This window comes from Macrosteles quadrilineatus, unplaced genomic scaffold (assembly GCF_028750875.1).
Source record: "Macrosteles quadrilineatus isolate MER2022 unplaced genomic scaffold, UCM_ALF_1.0 Scaffold_9__3_contigs__length_116548681, whole genome shotgun sequence".
Taxonomy (NCBI): Eukaryota; Metazoa; Arthropoda; class Insecta; order Hemiptera; family Cicadellidae; genus Macrosteles; species Macrosteles quadrilineatus.
In genome coordinates this window covers 91,124,815-91,147,469 of record NW_026542602.1, presented here as the reverse complement: position 1 = coordinate 91,147,469, position 22,655 = coordinate 91,124,815, and the positions used below count along the sequence as shown (strand labels likewise).

Sequence of the window (22,655 nt, the reverse complement as noted above, 5' to 3'; positions counted from 1 at the left end):
GTATCCTTTGACTGAAAGTGACATTTAGCTTTTAACACGCTTTTTCTCTTTTGTTAAAAAATCATAAAAATAATACCAGATAATACGGCATTCTTAGTTTGTTCTAAAAGTGTATTGCCAGTAATAAAATACTTCTGTATTAGGAGTTTGTCTTGTCTGTTGCTATTCTTTTTTTAGTTTTGATAAAGTTATATTTATTTGCTATGTAATATTAGGGACAAATAATGCAATATAATGTTTATAAATAAGTTTTAATATTGATTGTGGCAGAATATAGGAATATGATGAATAGGAAAGTGATAACATTGACACCTCTACCTACACAATTTCTCTCCAATACCTAATATACGACGTTCTTCACCTTTGTGGCTTTATGTTTTACTCTCTGACTTTATCAACATTTTATATACTTTTAATAAAACACTCCTTTTACAACGTGGTCACAAAAAATGCTTGTTAGGCCTGTAAGTCTCATTTGTCCTCAATATTACGTAATTAAAACTCAGCCTTCCACGATCATTTAATAGATTGTTTTTGTTACATTAAGATATTTAATATGACATGCTATGCATGAGGTTTTAAGTTCTTGAAATTGAGGTTTAAAATTCTGGAAATCGGGTTTTTTCATTATTTTCATTTGATTTGACTCAATTTAAAAATCCATGTTTTTAAACACACATTCTTTTCACACTACCCTATCAATTATGTTTACTAAACGATTTGGTAACCTAATTACTGGAACAAATACTAAATCTAACTTTTGATCATAAAGGCAAATAATGGCGTAAACAGTATTAATGTTTCGAAAGACTACTTTTGTAACTCATGTGGCAGCCTAGAAAGGTCAGTGCAAAAATCAAATAATCAAGATTAGCTCTTCGAAATCGGATGAAATTGTTAAAACAAATCAGTTTTACACCCGTGGAATATCTAGTTAAGTAACATTCCCATCTACATTGGATGAACTATTTAATAGCTATTTTAAAAGTTTAAGTCATTGCATCTATTTTTTCTGAAGGAATATTGTATGATACCTTTAATATAATTTTTATTTAAACACAGTTTATAGTTATATAATGAATTTAAGCTTATAGAGTATGCAGTTACTATCACTCTGTCTATGAATAAATAAAATTTGCAATTAAAAAGTAAAATAATAACCATGAGTAGGGTTTCATTCAACGAAACGTTGTTAGAGACTAAATATTTCGGTAAGCACATGTTAAGTAACCTACTAAATAATATAATCATAATTTACAAACCTACCATTTTATAAAGACTAATTGTATACGGTATGAATGTAAAATGTGACTCTTGTGGCTTAGCAGTGCAGGACTTGATATTCTTAATACTTATCGAAGGGTTAAAAGACAAGAAAATTACTGTAAGACATGATGTGCACAACGGCCATGTTAGATTGACTATAAATATACAGTTTGCATTGTGAATATGCTGTAATGCGTTTTAATACTACTAAATAAAGACTAAGCTAATAACCAAGGGAGGAAAACACATAACATATTGTACCCGAAGGTTATGTTCAGTGGTCTTGAAGTGTAGATTACACATTTTTAGATATAATTCTTGCATTTAAAGTTCATATAACCATTTGTTAGGTATGAGATGTTTTTAACTTTTTATAAATATGAAACCAAATTTCGTACATCGGTGTTTTGCTTTTAATACTTATTACATTAAAATATATTCATGTAATGAAATAACAAATATTTTCAGTATCTTTTAGGGAGTAACACTTATCATATTAAATGAAAATTGTCACCTTAGTTAGTATTTTTCAATGTTTTCGATTTTTATAAGGAATTCAAAAATCGGCTATTAATTGGCTTATGCAAGCTCGAAAAAAAATTTTAGGGCACGAAGAGAAAAGTCATCGCCAGGAACAAAGTTGATGAGAAAGTAATGACATTGGGCCCTAAAGGAAGACTTGGGGCAGAATATATATTTTATGACACGATGTTGAATGGCTGTATTTCGTCACTCTATACAAGCCAGCAAAATATGTGTTCAAAGAATTATGAGAGTGAAATATCATTTTGCTATGTAATATAGGTGTTATAGTGTAAATTGGAATGCACTGGTTTAAGTTTGAAGGTTTTAGCACGAAACCATTTTATTCTACTAAACTTAACATGTAAGTTTTTGTATGAAGTAAAATTTTCTCTCTTGCAATCCCTGTGGCATAAAAATAAATGCATTTCAAATTCATAAATTTATAAAAAAAAATAACATTTACCATTTATAAAAACGTGTTTTGAAGTTTGTGAAATGAGTGCCAACTTTTATCATGGTGTTTTTTTTTAATTACTTTTGTAATTTATTTTAAATAAGATGAGACGGTTAAACTTATGAATTTTTGTCGACACGTAACCAGTTACTACATAACAGTAGAGACTAAATTTTCCACAGTGTAAAACAGTTGTCTCCAGGCTAAGCCTTTTGGACGTTTGGGACCCAAACTGTTCAAAACACTCTGTACAAACACTTTTGTCACACAGACTGATAATTGCCTTTGTGGACCTTAACTTTCCATTTCAAATTAACGCGGAAGTTTCTAGAATATGCCTACCAAACATACTAGGAATGGTATATAGTAGAATATTTGGCATATCAATTGATTGATTTTGAGGGCGAATTTAATCGTTTAAATTAGTTGTTATAACATTTTATCAATAAAGTTTTACCATCATGTATAAATATTAGTTTTACATTTAATAGTAAAAAAATGTGGAAATACTTAATCCCTATTACCATGGCGGTTTAAAGGTGTCACCGCCGAAATAAACAATTTGTTAATTGACTCGTTATGACAATGTATGTGTGTGTTATGTTTTTTTTTGTAGTCTACTTTCATCACTGTATAATATAAGTGTGTGGCAAAATGTGTAAAAAAGTTCTACTTAATTAATGTTAATGCAATATAAAAATGTTATAAAGAGCTTAATATAAAGTAGGATACACACTAAGGTGTCCTTTGAAGTATTTTAACGTTGAAAAGTTATTAAGCTAGCACAAGGTATATAGCTCATGCAGGGTGATTATGTTGTATTAGCAATGCTCTTTCAAAAAAGTATATTCACTAAATACCATGTGTTTTGCAATATTATTTGTGTCTTACATGATTACAATTTGAAATTAGTTTTAACTTTAATATTATAAGCTTCGAACTTTTTAATTTTCATGGAGTGTTAAAATTTACTTCTGTGTATATTAATTTAGTTCATATAAAATAATTTATAAACACTTTACAGTTTAAATACACACTTTTTAAAGGAATATATATTTAAAACAAGTCATTTTACAGAAAATATTTACACAAAATATAAATTGAATTGTGATTTGATAATTTTTGACATTTGCAAATTTGAAATATTCATGGTGTATGACATCTGCCTTTACTTATAATATTTCCTGTCAAGCGTAGGTCACATATCATAAGTTCATAAAAATAAAGTAAATATATTCCAGTCAATATTCAGGTATTGCAAAACTGGAATTCAACGTACAATAACGTCATATGTAATTGTAGATGTTTAAAATATGCGCTGACGTGAAATTTCTAGTATACCATGGTAAATCCGACTACTACATTTGTATAAAATTAAGTAGTGGTAAATTGGTTTAAATCCAATTCAACGATAAATTATGATCTTATCTTCCACTGCAGTAAGATTATCACTCGAGATGGGAAGTGGTGAAAACTCAAGAGAAACTGTAAATTACACTAATGATTTCCTCCTGCTCAACTAGATAACTAGAATACTGTTGGCATTACCATAATTACAGCTATTACCAATTATTAGAGGAAGCCTGGCACAATAGTGCATGGCAACCCCCAGTACATTACCGTTCGTATATTAAGCTTTCTGTTTTGCCTCTTTTATCGCAATCGGTCTTAAATGCAACTCTAGAGCCTAGATAAAATTTAGGCTGTCTCTGATACAAAAAGAAAGTCAAAGGACGTTGTAAAGTATACAAAAATTAAGTGCTTAAAACATAAAAAAATTTAAAATCTTCAAGCTTCCCACTAAAGCGTCTCACACAAATTATTTAGATTTTAATTTGACACTATTATTTTATGTTTATTTTAATATAATTTTGTTTTACTAACAACTGGTTTTAAACTGTCGATAAATGATTAGGTTACAAGTAAAAAAAATGATTGTTAGTATTAGATATATTTTAACTATGTTACTAAATGTAGATATTTCTTACCGCAAAGGGTTTGCTTTTTCAGGAAATGTCTTATTTTAACTATATATCATTAACACTATGTATATAAACACCCAGGTATAGGAGTGTTTTCCGAAAGTAAAATGCTCGGATTGACAGGCTATGCGTGGAGGAGAGAAAATACATAAACTTCAAAAAGTGTATTCCAAGGGGTAGCACAAGGAAGACGACCACTTGAAGGACCAAGGATGAAGTGGAAAGGCCAAGTAATGGAATGAGTGTCCAAGATGGAGTCTACCTTAGACGAGGCAGTTGATAGAAGAAATTAAAGATATATTTTAGTGGGTGAGGGCAAACTCCTCTTTAGGTTTCAATGGACATGGAGTCAGATGAGCTTAGTAATGTGAAAGATGGTATGAAGTTACTTTTGACTAGTGTGAAAATCAGTCCCCAGCTTCACTTTAAGGCATTCCACATAGACAAAGATGTTTTTTATGTAACATACTTGGATTTAAAATGTGTGACGTATATAATTGGATAAAGAAAAAGGTGGTCAGGCGACATTTATTTACAAAGTGATTTTTACATTAGAACTGTGAGAATTTGCATTTACGTGGGTTAGGCTTTTGTCTGAAGCTCTTGAAAAGAAATACTTTTATAGTATATATTCCTAATGAAAAATAGGAGTATGTTTATTTACGAAAGGTCATGAGTGATCGATATCGTGCTGAATATTGCGCAAAATAGTGAGTGCTGAGTGTATGTGAAAATATTACATTTTTATTACACTATTTCAGAGTTTTCCAGAATTATCTAGAATATTCTAGGTTGTTGTATGACTTTCAAAATAAAATATGAAAGTGCTTGATAGTAGTTGGTCTATAATGTTCTACTATAGAGAAGGAATATTTCACGTATTTTTGGATTTGATGGTACTAAGTATTGTGTACAATACAGTATTGTGTATTATTGTACATTGTGTTCGTACGAGGGAAAAGCCAGGGTTTGCTGCTAGGTTTTTTAATTATAATTCAAGCCGGAAACTATTTAATAGTCGGTTATTACCTGGATCACCCAAATGGTCGAAAGAAGCTACTAATAAGATTCCTGAATGGGCTATTTGGTGAAAATGTGGCGGGTTCAAACAATTTACAGTGTTTAAACGTCACATAGTAATACGTGATATATTGTGTCTTTACTTTCACATTATTTCACTCTTACTTTCAAACACTCTGTTTGAACATAATACCCTATGTTTTAACATTAGGTTGTAGGGGAGTCGTCTTGCAACTATCAGAGCTTGTTGGCCTATAAATAACGTTAAAAGTTGTAATAAAATGCTATCATTTTATGTATACAATACTATGTTAACGACATGAGTCGTGCGAATACAGTGAGAGGAGTGATACAAAGGCCACAAAGGCCGAGCACATCGTACATAATGTATTTAGGAAGATTGTTGGTAGCGAGTTTTTATCGTCTCTTTTAGTTCCCAACACATTTTTTATAAAGCCCCCTAAACCTTTCTTGACACCACATTAAATTATAAGATTGTTCTAATATTTATAATGTACTATTATAATATTTGATGTTGTTTGTTATGTATCCATAAGTGTTTGTTTTTAAATGAAAAGTGATGGGTTATCCTAATGTTTTGCAACCTGTGTAATAATGAATGTGATAGATGAATGTGTGTGTGTGTTACTATAAGGAAATAAGTTAGTCTGTGATTAAAGGATTCAAGGTATCTTTGGTACCATTTTACCCGATTGTTATTTTTTGCTCATTTTTAATACTTTGAAACGAACAACAACTACCTACTTAAAATTGTTTATTAAATGTAAATAAGTTCTTTTTTTAATACTTAGTGTATCAAACACCATCTAAATTAACAATGTTATCACAAAAAAGATAACCGTTTAAAAGACAAATATTCAAATATCTGATATATGATTAATAGAACAGAAAGTTTAATAAATTGTCTGCTAAATGATGCAATACATTTCAACAACAACACTTTCTTTAATGGTGTTTCTGCAGTTCTAAGTAGCATCCGTTAATTGAGAACTAATAAACAGAACCGTCTTTATACTACTAATGCTCTACAACTGCAGTTTCCATACAATCCCATTGTTCTGCTACTTAATAGCTCCATTTGGCTCTTGTCGTAACATTGCTAATACCCTAGGGATATGTAGTAGAGGATATTACAAGGTATTCATTTTAATAATTTTATTTTGAGCAGCATTTGCAAGAGAAATATAAACTACAACGGCTATTGGGTCAAATGATAATTGAAGTGTCCAATCGAAATGGACCACCTTTACCATATTTCATATGTATATACAATTCTGTTATAACAGAATACAATTTAATGTGTTTTAAGTGGTACAAATACAAATACAAATACAAATATATTTACTATGAAAATTACAACAGCTTGGCCTCACCAAGTTTATAAAACTTGTCGGTGAGGTCCAATTGATACAATAAGGCTAGCAAACAAATAATTTACATTTTTTTCTTTCTTTTTTTGAACAAAGATTTCTTAATTGTACTATATTTCTACGGCGGTTTGTGGCAGGCACTTTTTTTGTGGCAGGTAGTAAACGTATTTTAATTTTTTCCCGTTGTAAATAAAGTACTACCTTCATTCAAAGGATACAATGAGAACACACACTCTGAATTAAACATCAGCCAGTGAAATTATGTTTGTCGAGGGATCTTTTGTCTTGTAGTAGAAAAGAACATGCTTCCATCAGTTTAAAATTTCATTTCTTATGTATTTAACATGTTTTAATCAAAAAATAAAAGAAATAATCGAATTATATCCCAACGCACTACTATGAGAATGTATCTTATATAAAAACCAAAGCTATTTTGTTATGTTTATTGGTTAACTTTTGACACGTAAAACCATAACTGAAGAACTTAGTCGTGTTTTGTTACAACTTATAATTAGGTATAACACATAAATATAATACAAAAATAACCTGATATGTAGAAGCAACAAACTAAAAAAAAACTGTTGGTGTAGAGGTATTACATCTGTTTACCCTTTTATAATTTGTAACATTATGTAAGGACGAAATAAATAACCGGTTTTCAATTATCCACGTTCGTAGATTTATATTAACAGTTTGAATGTTCTTCGAACGTGGCCAAGAAAATTACGAAGCAGTAATTTGCAGCTGTATCAACGACTATCAACGTTTGTTATCAGTGATGTTACAGCTGAGGAGAGTTAATTGTTCCTTACTTGATACTTACTTTACTTACTTGATACTTGTAGGTATCCCATTAGTAGCACGGGTGTGCCATGGTCGTCAAAGTTTTGGCCTATTCTTGATTTAAGAACTCTTCTACTGAGTAGTAAGGCCTAGTCGTTAAATATTCTTTAAACTTGGATTTGAACTTCTCCGCATCTTCAATTTCCCTTATGGCAGCTGGAATTTTATTGTAAATTCTTATGCATGTAGGTCTTGGTCCATCTCTCACTAAACTGGATGAAACTTGTGGTACATATAACATTTCCTTCTGCCTCGTTGAATAGTTATGGATTTGTTGATTTTTTTGAAAATGTTCTGGCTTCCTTTTAACTGTCACTGCAGACTCAAGAATGAACAGAGCAGGCAGTGTGAGTATATTCAGTTGTATAAAGATTGGTTTACAATGTGATAAGTAGGGTTCTCTCGCAATTGTTCTTACTATGCGTTTTTGAAGCAAAAATATACGCTCCGCCAAGGGACTATTCCCCCAAAATATCACACCATAATTCATTATGCTATGGAAGCATCCAAAATAAACTTTCAACAGTACAGCTTGATCAACTATCAATTGCAGCCTACGTACCAAGTGACATACAGCTTTCAGTCTTGCTGCTGTGGCGTTTACTTGGTTCTGCCATTTTAAGTCACTGGTTATTGTCAGACCAAGATACTTAATAGAGTTATCTACAACGATACTAGCTGCCTCAAGGCGAAGTAGTGGTGTGCTTCCAGGCTTCTTGCGGTTGTAGAATTGTATAGCCTTAGTTTTACTCCTATTTAGTATAAGATCGTTTTCTTTACACCATCCGCTCATTTCATTTAGGCCAGTTTGTGCCTTGTCTCTTAGCCTACCCAGGTCACTGTCCTGAACTAAGTGACTCACATCATCAGCAAAGAGCCACACTTTCCCTTCAGATAAAGAGTCGGGTAAATCGTTGACATAGATCAGAAACAATACTGGTCCAAGGTTGGAGCCTTGCGGCACTCCGGTGTTTATGGCAGGGGAAATTGTAGAACGGTAGTTTCTTGTTAGTCCTTCAGAGCTTGAATGTTTTACTGATACAATCTGGTGTCGGTCCTGTAGATAGGTAGAAATCCATTGGAGTGGCTTATCTTTAATTCCAATATTTGCCAGTTTAATTTTAAGTTTACTATGGGAGAGAAGGTCAAAGGCCTTTGTCATATCATAAAACAAGCACAGGGATTCTTCCAACACATCCAGGTTGTCATGTATTGAGACTAATAAATCAAAAATTGCATCGGTTGTTGAACTGTTTTTTCTAAATCCATATTGTTGTGGTGATAAAAGATTGTTATGTGATAAAAAAGGATTAAGTCTTTTAAGGAAAATTATTTCAAAAATCTTAGAAAATGCACTTTGGACTGCCACTGGCCTGTAGTTTTTTACTTGATCTTTCTCATCCTTTTTGTGGATAGGCCCTACCTTGGATGTCTTTAGTTTACTAGGAAAAACTCCATTTTCAAAAGATTTATTTATAATTTTAGCAAGTGGTTTAGCTATTGATTCTTTGCATGACTTTAGGAGATAGCAAGGGATATCATCTACTCCAGAGCTTTTTTTAAGACTAACCTTATCTATAACCTCCATTACCTCACTTTCAGTAGTAGGCCATAAGCGGAAATCACCCGCACCATCACCAACACCCGATATCAGAGGCTCCTCTTCGCTTGTTCCAGTCAGTTTTAATACCTCCTCTACAAAGTAATTATTAAACACATTTGCAACATTAACTGGATTAGTTATGTGCTCGTCATTCAGTTTCAAACTTAAATTAACATTATTTACAAAATTATCATCACAAGTTAAACTTCTTACTATCTGCCAAGATTCCTTGCTAACATTTTTAGCATTATCTATTTTAGAATTGTAGAACTGTTTCTTGGTACTATTTAGAAGTTTGGCATGTTGATTTTTAGCATTCAAGTATTCTGTTTTTGAATTATTACCAGGCCTATTTTTATTTCTTGTCTTCCAATACAATTGTGTTAGGTTATCTTGTGACTGTAAAACTTCTTGAGTTATCCATTTAACTTGTGAATCGTTCTTGACATTAAAAATACCCTTTGGAAAACATAATTCAAATATATACAAAAATGTTGTGTAAAACTCGTCAAAAATAAAATCCACACTTGGATTTTCGTTATCAGTTTGCCAGTCTTGAGTTGTCATAATTCTTGAAAACAGTTCCAAAGATGAGCTATTTATTTTCCTCTTCTCAATGGTTTTCTTGATAAGGCTGTGTCTCATGTCGAGATTAATTTTGAGGTACAAAATATTATGGTCAGACAGTAAGGCTGGCAGTGCCCCAGAAACATATAAGCTTTCATCCAAATTAGTAATAAAATAATCAATCTGACTAATACTTTCCTCTGTTACTCTGGTAGGGGTTTTTAAGGATACATGCAGGCCATATGAGTCTAAAACGTCATATAGACACTCTTTTTGCCATGATTCTGTCAAATTGTCCACATTTAAGTCCCCACTTAGGACTATAGGCAAATCATATTGATTTTTTATCATACTCAGAGTATCGTCTAGGATTTCAATAAAAATTAGAAAGTTTTCTTTTTGAGGTGGTCGATAAACATTTATTAAAACTATTTTATTTTTACCAGTAGTAACAGTTATCCCACAGCACTCGAAAATATTTTCCAGAGATTTAGAAGATAGGCTATTTATTTGGTTTACTTTAAGTCTGGTATCCATTAAAGAAAATATTGCCACACCACCACCTAACTTGTCTTTCCTAAAGTATTCGGCTGTTTTACAATAGTTGCCTATTTTAAAAGACTTATTTTTTTCCTGGGTTAGCCACGTTTCTGTTAAGCATAAAATTTGTGGTTTCTCTTCATGCATTAAAGCTTCAAGCATCTCTACTTTATTAAAAACAGATCTTATATTAAGGTAAATAATATGTACATTGTAAGGCATAGACTCTGATCCCCTATAAAAATTAGAGCCTAATTGGTGTTTTTTGGTAAAACCCCTTGAGCATTAGGTGCATTAGGCCTAGGCCTATTTTGACTGTTGTAAATCTCAGACCCATTACTTGCCACATGAGAGTTACTTCGTTTAGATGGTAAATATTTATTTATGAGTATTCCCTCTGGCCATTTGTTGCAATCAAGCACTGAGCTATTGTACTGTTGAGGAAATCCGATTTTAAAGGACTTATAGCTAGGGTACCTTGTTTGTAGTTCCTCACAGGTTACAGTATTTCCTTCACAGATGTTTCTTACATACTCCTCTATAGCATCTTTCTTCGTGTCTGTATTAAATCTTGTGGCAAATATCCAAGACAATTTCCTAATTGCACCAATACTTCCACTTGTAGATTTAGAAGTACCAATTACAGGCCCAGAGCCTTGTCTGTTATTTCCATTTTTTGATTTCCATCTCCTATTAGTATGAACCTCAAAGCCATCACGATCTTTATTTGGAACATTTCCATCACTTGGTTTTAATGATTTAACCATATCTGAATAGCTTTTATTTCCACAATTTCGCTCGTCATTATGGACTTGTCCAATCGTCAATACTTCAATATCTGCATTTTGGCGTAGTGAGGTTATGTCACTGTTGTCATTGTCATTTCTATTGCTATTGCCATTAGGAGCAATGTTGTCAGGAGGGGTACTTTGTAATGGCGAAAGGCTGATGACGTCATCACTGCATCTTGAATTTTTCTTATTTTGTACTCTATTTCGCTTGTAATTGTTTTTACCAGCACTATATGAATCTGGCCTAGTTTCATTATTATTTGCATTAATTCTTATATCTCGAGAGGAAACTATCTTCGTAAGCCTTATAATGAAGCATTTATATTACCAGCTATATAGTTAGAGTATTACAATAATAAACAAAATTTGAATTAATCAAAGTGATTCTAACTACATTTTAAACTAATAAAACTTAATTCCACTAAATTTTGTAGCCTATATTTAAAAATACATCGAAGCTGCTTAATGATAAATATTTTAAAATGGGAAACTAACGGTTACTTCTCTCAAAAACTACCTGTCCAACCACGTGTGTGTGGAGGGGGGGACACCATGACTACTTTTTGTAATTTTTTATTTAAGCCCAATCATGAAAACCTCGAAGTACATTCATTAAATACAGAGATTAACAAGACTTGTAAAAATATAAAATAAATTTGAATGACTATATTTAACAATCAAATCTACCAACCATATCATAGCAGAATTTAAATTTTATTAGGCTACGGAAAGAGATTTTGTGAATACAAAGGCATATGTAATACCTTTAAGATATGTAATCGTGTGTAAGTTTATTAAAAGCATAATTTTAAAAACGACAAAGCTTTGTTAAATGTGTATAATAACATGGCTTCATAATAATTAATCCAAAGCAGTAAATTGCAACAATAAATAACAGATTATCAAGGCTCGTTATCAGTGTAGTGTCAGCTGCGATGAGTTATTCGATTGTTACCGGGTGGCTAACAGATCGAAGAACATTGACTTTACCTTCTATCTGTAATCTAAATCTAGTTAAACAATAATAATAATTATTTAAAAAATTATTAAAAGAAAAGAAAAATCTTACAAATTACTGAGAGGGGCTTTTGACCGTTTTGTTTTTAGTTTAATGAAATCCGTTTGACTGTAATAATGTGTTTTATGAGCATTTTCTTTCTAAATAAACCATATAAAATATTTTTTTACTCCTATATTAGTCTTGAATAACTTCACGGTAGTGAGTATAAAATAAAAAAGAATTATTTATAAAATCCTACCTTAAACTAGCTTATAAAAGCTTAAAAACAAATCACAACGCAATAAACTCAAATATCCCTAACCAAGCTGTGTTTTTACTATGCAGGCTTACTATAAACCGAACTAAGTTACGATTTCAACAATGATAACCAATATACGTGACATCATGGGAGTTGACAATAACATACGTTGATATTGTTTAAATTTGTATTCAAATCTTAAATAAGAAACCTAATATATTGTTAAAATACGTATGAACACGAGTGATTTTTTGTATTATATAATATCAAAAAAATATTATCAAAACAATCTTTAACAACTAAATAGTTTGCGCGATTAACAGAAATTCAAACGATGAAAATTTAATGTTTTTTTCTTTCCAATAGTAAATTTTCTTTAAAAATTTTCTATAAAACATTAATGTCATTTTTATTTAGAATTAATGACAGCTTAAATCCCTCATCATTAAAATATAAATACACATTTTAACTTGGGCAAAATTAAAATTGCTGTTCACTGGCTTGGTCATCAGATTACTTATTTAATTTCCCAAAAAAATTATTGCGAATAAGAGTTTATAGCTTTAGGTGTTAAAAAGCTAATTTAGAAACATATAACATTAAAATAAAAATACTTACACTACGTTAAATATGAAGTAATTAAAAATTGTATAGTAAAAAATAGTTATTGTTAAGTATATTATTAGCATACTGAAGTAAGACAGATTTGACTACTGTATTAAATAAATCAAATGTATATATTCTTTAGACTATTCTCAAATAAAAAATAATTAAAAATATATATTTTTAATGAAAATTCCAGAAGTAATTACTTTATCAACGTTGAGCTATTTCAATACGATCAAATACATACCAGCTTTGACAAATTTATAATAACCGAAGTATTAATAAAAGTAGAAAGGGGAATTCAACAAAAGCAGATTCTTCAGTTATGCAAAGTGACCTTAGTATTTATTCATGAGAGTAATTGTATTTGTGTTAACGCATAAGCAAATTCCGAGTAAAGAAATGTAAATGCCAACATCACTTAAATATTCAACAGTTAAATTTGTTTGATATCGCTTTTTTATACAAACAGTCAACACGGTGTACATTCATTTTATGTGTTCGTACTTTATGTACTTATCAATTTTCGTAATGTATAAATTAATGTTCTTACTAAACCGGGTTATTGTTATATGGAGTAGGAAAACCAGTTTTAATCAACTGTAGTGCCTACATTGCTGAAATTAGACACGAGCTAAACATTAAATTGCATTGTCCGCATTATTTATAGTGTGTATTATACAATAAAATAATGGCATATCTATCACAAGTTATTTAATATAACACAATAAAAAATACTACTAATTTTTTGCTAGTTGTCTATTTTTTTATTTTTTGATAATAAATATAAAGTTACACAATGATAAAGATTGGGTTGTAAAGCTATTCTTGTGCGAACGAAGCAAAAGCTTAGTTATATTTTTTTATAGAGCCATAAAGCTAATGTTTGGGACATTGAGCGTTCTTAAATTTTTAAACTGTTATACATTCTGAGTCCAACTTCTTTGGTTATATTAACCTCCCGAAAAGTAGGATACAGATGTCCCTAATGCAGAAGTCAATGACTAAGTTTCTAAGAATTAACGAAAAAATATACCTGTAAAAAATGGAATTTGAAATTAACAAACATACTACAGTAACAAAAATACTTGAAATTAATAAAAAGTATACAGTATAACTTGAATTGTCACTTTTTCCAAAAAACCCTTTTTACAGCAAAGGATTTTGGAGTAAATGGAGGATTATAATCTAAAATTATACATCATATCAAACGCAAAATACACTTATTATATTAATGGATTGATTTTTTCAGTACCCTCTCTCTAACTACGAAAAATGTTTGAAGTGTCTGCGTATATGTGTATTACTTAAATGCGAAGAAATAATCTTAATTTGTAAGACATTGAAAGTCGAAATCGCCTTTTAATTCTTATAGCTAGTAAACAAATCTTACAAAAACTACTTTTTATGACCATGTTTTATTTAATGTAAAACTGTAAGAAGAAATGTACAAAATACAGAGACATGCAATGGTATACTGTTCAACTACAAGGCTTACATCTCCCCGACATGTACAATGTACACTACCAGCTGCTGAACATTGTAGTCGTGTACAACATGTTTTACATATTCATGTCCTCTATACATTAGCTTAATGTGTGTTTACTAGAATCAGAGACACATTTAAATGTACTCCCGAACCTTAAAAAAACGATTCCGAAATTTAAATAGCCTGCATGCCGTCTTTCAAGTCTAAATTTGACTTATAGCTTTTTGTTAATAGTTATGTATCTTGGTCTAAAGCTTAACACATTTGCATTTAAATCGATTAAAAATGATTTCCTTTTCCAATTTTGTACTCATCATACTTGTGAAATATAAATAAAAAAATGTTACGATTAGCAGTATGTTAGGTTAAATCGAATACTCCTTTTGCTTTTAGCTGTTTTTTTCTTGATAAACATTGTCCCTGAATATAATGTAATACAGTAAATGACATTTAGGCAAAATATTCAACAATCCGATGCATACAATTAATTGATTTTGTAATTTCGAAAAAGGCGCTACTCAATTTGAATAGTTAAAACCACTTCTATCCGCTTTACGATGTAACTAATTTTATCCTGCCCCATTTGGTGAATACAAGTTATATAAAACACTTCGACTCACTCATGATTGAAAACTTAAGTGGTATTGTTTCCTGGTACAACCTTTTCTATAGTTAACTCAATTCAAAAAGTATAAAACCGATATACTTGCTTACAACTTTTCAAAAACTTTACAAAAGCTGGAATAACGTTTATATTTTGCGGTGAAACAATTACTACAGTGGTTGATTAATTTAAAGACATACGCATGTTTTTTTTTTTTTATACGAATACTTAGTTCCTGTTTAAGGTGTTTATATTAATTATGTACTTCAACTGTTTTAAATATAAACAATGCATTTTTATATGATAATACCTTAGTAGGAAATTATTGTTGTAACACATAAAAAATACCAGTATCTAATAATGCAATTTTTACTCAATTTAAAACTGCATTATACACACAAGTTTTTTTATTGATAAACAAAGTGAGACAACTAATTAAGTTTAATAATTTTACAAACATTTCATTCGACAGTTGTGTAAACATTCTAACATTATATGAAGTTTAATAAACATTGAGCTTAACAAGCAACCTTAATTTTGTTTCTGTCACAGTACAAACAACCAGAAGTGTAAACCGCTTAAAGGTGAGGTAAAACAACAAATTGGTAAAATGCTTTTTTTCTTAACTAAGCTGTCCTGTTGTTTGTATTGAATTATTTATACGTTAAGGTTAAAAGCGTTCAATTTATTTAGACACAATAATCTTTTATAATTACGGTTACATTTTAAAAAAAAAACTTAGTTTTTAAATTCTTAAATGTTTAATTGAGCTTTTATTAATTAAAATATTATAAAGATTTAAGTGGTTTTGAATTAAAATTGATTTTCCCCTCTAAAATAGTAAAAACCTGGCAAAATATCGTCGGCTCAATGTTAACGCAAAAATGTAATGAGTTAGAAAATAAGTAAAACAATTGATATAATTTTTACTTACTTTAACAACAGCGTCTTTAAAATAAACGACTTTTGCCAACCAAAACAACTAAATTACTTCGATACAAAAATTATATTGCAATTTTACTTACGTATAACCAACGATTGAAGCAGAAATATTACCTAAAACAAATAATTAACTACTGTAGGAAGTTATTTAACAACTTTTCATTAAATTATCATTCTTTATAGGGAGAGTTGTCTAATGTACTTATTTACGTTGCACAATTATTCTTGTTGACGAGGCCCTTTTTTATGATTCTAGAATGTAAACTCCTGATTTCCAGAAATCAATGAACTTGTATATGTGAACGAGAACAAAGCCACGAATAAAATTCAGCAGGAAAATGTTTCAACACTCGTTGAGCAAGTTAATTAAAAATGGCTAGTGTGGAAGTTTTCGCACGGAGAATCGAGTTAGGATTGGACGTTGAACCCTTACAAAGACAAATGACCATGTACTTGTCTTTGTAGCTTCTTCCTTGTATTATTACAAAACTCTTTTAAGAGTAGAAGTAGCTAACTAAAGTATAACCTATCAGTATGTTTCAATATGCTGTTTTAAACATGTCTATATAGAACTATGTATTTACTCTTTCCGTTTTTTAGGCTATATATTTATATCATTGATATTAACTGTCGTTTCACTTGATCAATGTGTTAAATATGTTACTACTTTATAATACTTTTGTGGCTTAGATAAAATTACTTGTACCTTAAATAACAAACAAATATTGAGTAACAATTTAATGTTTGAAACGTCCTTTAGACTTGCCAGTTATTTTTTGCAAGTAATCCTTTACTTATACAGGGTGGCTGAAAAGTAACTTGCACCCCCCCCCCCCTTAGCTTTTCAACCATTTGAGATATTTGAAATCGGTTTGCGGCAACCTTCTTAGATATGAGGGGCTACAACAGTTATGGTCAATTTTGAAAATTTTGCCCTTGGGGGTAGCGGGGGTAGGGGGTAGCTCAAAATTTTAAAATGACAAGTATAGTTGAGTTTGGTATCATTTTACAGGTCTTGACGAAACATAAGCATTGACATAAAGAACCCCAAAATCGGCTCACTAATAATAAAATGGCGCCCTAAATCGTTTTAAATCCAAATAACCATGAGGGTGGCAAAAAAATTAACTTGCACCCTCGTTAACTTTTTAACTATTTGAGATATTTGAAATCAGTTTGCAGCACCTTTTTTGGAAATAAAGGGCTACAATAATTATGATCAGTTTTTAAAAATTTACAATTAAGGGTAGCGGGGGTAGGGGGTAGCTCAAAATTTTCAAAAAGCAAGTATAGTCGAGTTAGGTATCATTTTACAGGTCTTGACGAAACATAACAAATAACATAAAGAAAATAGATATCGGACCATTAAAAACAAAATGGCAGTTCAAAATTACTTCGAACAACCATTGTCTCAATCATTTTTAGCTGCTATTTTGTTATTAATGGTCTGATTTCTATTTTCTTTATGTTATTTGTTATGTTTCGTCAAGATCTGTAAAATGATACCAAACTCGACTATACTTGCCTTTTGAAAATTTTGAGCTACCCCCTACCCCGCTACCCCTAAGGGCAATTTTTTTAAAACTGATCATAATTGTTGTAGCCCTTCATTTCCAAACAAGTTGCCGCAAAGCGATTTCAAATATCTCAAATAGTTAAAAATTAACGAGGGTGCAAGTTACTTTTCAACCAACTTGTATGACGACTATTAACATGTTTTGATAAAACTCGCTGTAAATCATAGAGTTCAAAAATATATATCTTACAGGAACGGAACAGACACAAGTAGTAGGTGTGATTCTACTAAAATACTCAGGTTTAATGATAAAAAAAGTATCTGAACCATAGGAAGTAGACATTAAGAACAACAAAATCTGTTCAAATGTATTCCTTACCAAATGCCAACGATTAATTAAAAGGTTATTTTGAGGATAAATAATTCAAAATACCCTGTTGTAGCAAACGTGTAAATAATGCGGTTTACTTTATTTTTGTTACTATATGTTAATAACACACAAAACTATGCATCTGTTTGTTTAGACATTATTCGACATTCCGATATGGCATTGATTAACATTATTTAGTATTTAAATGTGTTTGGTAATTTATAAATTATATTACAACAAAGATGGTAAGACTTGTTTATAAAAGCATGACACAAAAAACAGTCTTTAAAAATGGGAATAAAAATGGTCCATCGTTTGTTGAATTAACTCTTAACTATCTCAGAGACAACACTCGTCAAAGTTTTAAGGAAATTTCAAACGAAAGAGAATCACGAATGCCTATAACCAATCTCGAGAATTCTACATAAATAATCACCATAACTTGATCTTTGATACTTAATATTTAGATCATCTTTTTCCATATAATTTATTTAATCATTCTTATTATTTTTGTTTTAAATATTTTATATCTAAAATTTCCAGAGAAACGTACGCCCATTTTTATTTATTTTATTTTTTGGACAGGCATAAGTCGGCACTATAGGATTAATTCGTGTATATTTACCTAAAACCACTTTAACCTAATTCACAGAATATTTAACACATTTTTATTTAGTTTGGAATAACATTCGAAAAATCAATGTTGCCGACAATATTGTAGACCATAATCGTTCAATTTGCAACCTAAATTAAAAAGTATGATGCAAATTTAATTGTCAAGCCAACAGACACACATACGTAAATACACACGTAATTGCTAATTCTGAAAACGCAAAATGAATATGTTAACTTGTAAAAAATTTAAATAATATTTAAACTGTACCTGATTGAACGGTCGTAGATGGTCAAGTAACACAATTAAAAATAAGATGTTTTATAAAAGGCTAAATTAATATAACCATCCGTGTATTGTACAGCACATTATATTGGAAAGATTTTATCATCTTGCTAACAGCAAATCTGAGTTATTTAAGTGACTTCACCGCGCAACAATTACGAAAGTACTTGTCCAAGATGTTGAATTATTCACTATATTAGTCACGGCGTTGCTCAAACTCGGGATTTCTCTTTTCTCAAACTTAATATTTAATCAAAAAGTGAATTAAGCATAAATTCGTGCTCCAGTTAAATCTCGATACTAATATCAGTTTAAAAACACAATATTTAGAGCTATTTAGTAAGTTTATTTAAAAACAGAACAAAAATAGAAAGAAAAATAAAATGTAAAAAAATACTACTAACATCAATATTATTTTTCTGAATTAACATAATAAAAATGTATCTACATAATACTATGACATTAGAATCTCTATTCAGTTGCCGTAGGATATATTATTATAAAATCGAGTGGGGGATATAAATATTCTATCTAACGTTAGTTAGAAAGCTAGGTAGTTTAAAAATTCAAAGAGTATTTCTTGTATATCACTGGACTGTAGAATATACGATGCGGTGGTACGGACATCAAAACTATTAATCTTTTTGGAACTAGTAAATTGTGCAGTATTGCAGATATTTTTAAGTCAATCACGTTGTAAGATGTGATTAATGATACCTCAACTACTTCCCTAATTTAAAATATTTAAAACACTGTAGGTTAATATACATATTTTGTTTATAGGTATTAATGGTTAAATTTAAAAGCCACTGGAGACGTTAGGTAGTAATACATTACTAATAATCATTCCAACCATTAAATATCCACATGTCACAAATATTATCCACAAATGACGTAAAGATAATTAATTGACAGGCAGATATTACATCAAGAAGGAAGCAATATGATTAGTAAGCTATTAGCACAGCGAGAGCTGCGTTAACAGCTTGTTAGTGGAGTAACGACTTGAATATGATTTGCGGGGTCTTGTGATAGCGGCTTAAATATTCTCATCTTAACTTATTAACTAACTCACCGTTAGCCTAAAGCTGTAACTGATGAATTGTTATATTGCATACTGTTTGTATACTATATTGTATTACCATACATGTTATTTACAAGTGGTTCATGTTAATACGGTATTTGCGTTGATATGTGGTGTATTATTGGCTAAACTCTGAAAACACGGTAATAATATAAAATCTCTTCGTAGAATTATAACTATTATATAACTATTGAATAATTCAGGTTTATATTTATTATCCAACATTATACTGTATTACCATTTTAAAACGTTGTTAAAACTAAGAAAAGAAACGTCTTATAACACTTAAACCAAATGACAAGAATCTTGAATGGCGTCCCTACTTCAAGATTCAAGATTCTTGTCATTCGCCTATTGGGTCTGATGATGATTGGAGTGTCCAATCGAAATCGATCACCACTTACCATCTTTTTTGTATATTTACCGTCTTGTGAGTAACAGTATAAGCGTAAATATATGTTTTAAGTGTTATAAGACGTTTCTTTTATTTACTTTCCGTAAATTTAATAACACGTACAATGCTGATCAAGAAGTTATTTAAAAATAAAAAGTCTTAGCTTTATTATCATAAGATAATAATTACGCCTTTTTAATAGATTCATGTAGGTTTTTTTCAAAAGAGTCTTCCTTAAGAGTTTTAAATTCAAAACATCAAAGGTATTTTTCAGTTGAAATAAAACTAATAGTTGTTTTAGAATGTATAGGTTACGGATGATAAAATACCAGAAAAAAAGTTGTTCAGTGGCTAAGATGATAATGACAACAAAGATTTCTAAAACATATTACCTTTGATGTAATTGATAGATGTACGTACGAGATTTAAATGTTGTTCGACATAAATCTCAAATCTTTTCATTGTATACTAACAACACGTTGTGCAAAAGGGTTATCAAAAATTATAAAGAAGATTCAAAAATAAAATGTAAGTACTAACTTTCTTATTATCATTTTCCACGTGTTCAAATATTCATGGCACCTAAATATATTGGTCCATATGAATGGATTATGGGTTATGAATGTAATCATATGAATGGATTCCTACAATAGTAAGAAGCATTAACTGAGAACTAACACACAGACCTGACCCTATTCTACTAATGCACTGCCACTGTAATTACCGTACAATATCATTGTTCTGCTACCTAATAGTCCTATTTTGATCTTGTTGTACCATTGCTAAATACAGTTGCAGTATGTAGTACAATGGTAGATTACAGTTGTTTAAATATCCGAAGATGTATGTTATAAACCATTACAACAATTACCTAGACAATGTGTCCTGGGAAGGGGTTTCTACAAGAAACTGTTTTAAATAAGAAGTGACTGCAAAAGAACAGTAAGTAGGATTTAGTGAGTTATTTTGAACCATGTCTAACTAACATAATATCGCTAAGCATAACTTATATTATAGGGGCTTACTACATTAAATTGCTATTTATCGAAATGAAATCTTACTACGGTAACTGACACACAATAAGTGATACATCTTCGGCCTGATATTACCGACTAAAAGCAAAAGGGAAAAACAAAAGACTCAGGTGCCTAGAAATCCCTACAGTGTATCTATGAAAATGTAAGGAAATTTTAAAAATCCTGGAATATCAAACAGATAGGAAAGATTGTAATAAAAATGCTTAAGAGAAAACTAGAGTTGGAAATAAAAAAACACAGCCTTCAGTCAAAGACAAAATTAAAACCACATCTTAAATTAAATATCAACCAGTGAAATTATGTTGGTTTAGCTATTGCTTGCCTTTTGTTACGAATGAAACTGTTCATGACTGTATTTTTTTGCCTTTTTAATATTTACATTTTGTAAATTAAAATGGTCCGAGTTTTTGTTCGAAATACAAGTTCATTCTGCAATAAGATCTATATTATTCAAGAAACAAAGTTTGTAATCAATGATATTGTAGCTGAGTATATTGTTATGAAGTCATTACTTTTTCAACCACCAGTAGCAAACATAGGCTGTTGCGTTTAATTATTTGCATTTTTATTATTACAATTTAATGACAAAATATCAGCAGGGAGTCAATCAGCAAAATATACTTTAACTTTAGGACCATTTCTTTTATAATTGGAGATCAAACAACTAAAAGTGTTATGAATTTAAAATCTACAACTTTTATCTCTACACAATGTAAAACGACATTACTGTGTATCGGATTATGCAAGTGTAGGCTAGCATCATGTGTTGTAAACAAGAAAAGCGTTGATTTTAAGGATTATTAATATTTTTGAAAAATTAGGAAAACTACGCTAAATGATTTATCAAATTGTATTATAACAAAATATGGTACCACTATTTAGTAGTTGCCAAACGACACAATAATTTTAATAGTACTATTTATTGTTTTAATTAATGGTCTAAACAGTTAAACAATAAGCCTTTCAATATTCCATTCTTTACATATTTTAATTTATTTTTCAATTACATATAATTTATATATTTGTTTCTATAAATTTTTGATAGAAGAATAGACAGTTAAAATAACAGCTAATATTGTCTATAAAACCTTCTTTTAATATTTGTGAAAGTTTAAATTAAGTTTAAAATCCAATGACCCAAAATACCATGCAAGATTATATTGCTTATTAACATACATCTTATTTAACCAAAATAGATATTAACTAAATATTTTCGTAATTTGCTTATACATTACCTAATTATTTGACGGTTATTTAGTCTATCGTATGATTATTAACTATGAATTTTAATAGTAGCTAGCTTTTGGGTTTATAGTATAAACATGTTCAGAGCCTACAAAAATTGCATGTATACTATACTATACTAAGAAAATCTTAACATATTTTTATGAACGTCGACATGATTTGTTTATATTCGAAGTGGAATCATAGTGCTGGACTCTTGTACTAGATAAGTTTAATGAAGGGTAAATAA

General features: G+C 30.2%; 1 protein-coding gene across 7 annotated transcripts in view; it reads right to left on the bottom strand.

Annotated features, from left to right (window-relative positions):
- The window catches only part of LOC129003884 (collagen alpha-1(XVIII) chain-like), a 427,462-nt gene that overhangs the window by 36,264 nt on the left and 368,543 nt on the right, over positions 1-22,655 (bottom strand). The gene's annotated exons all lie outside the window — the stretch shown is intronic.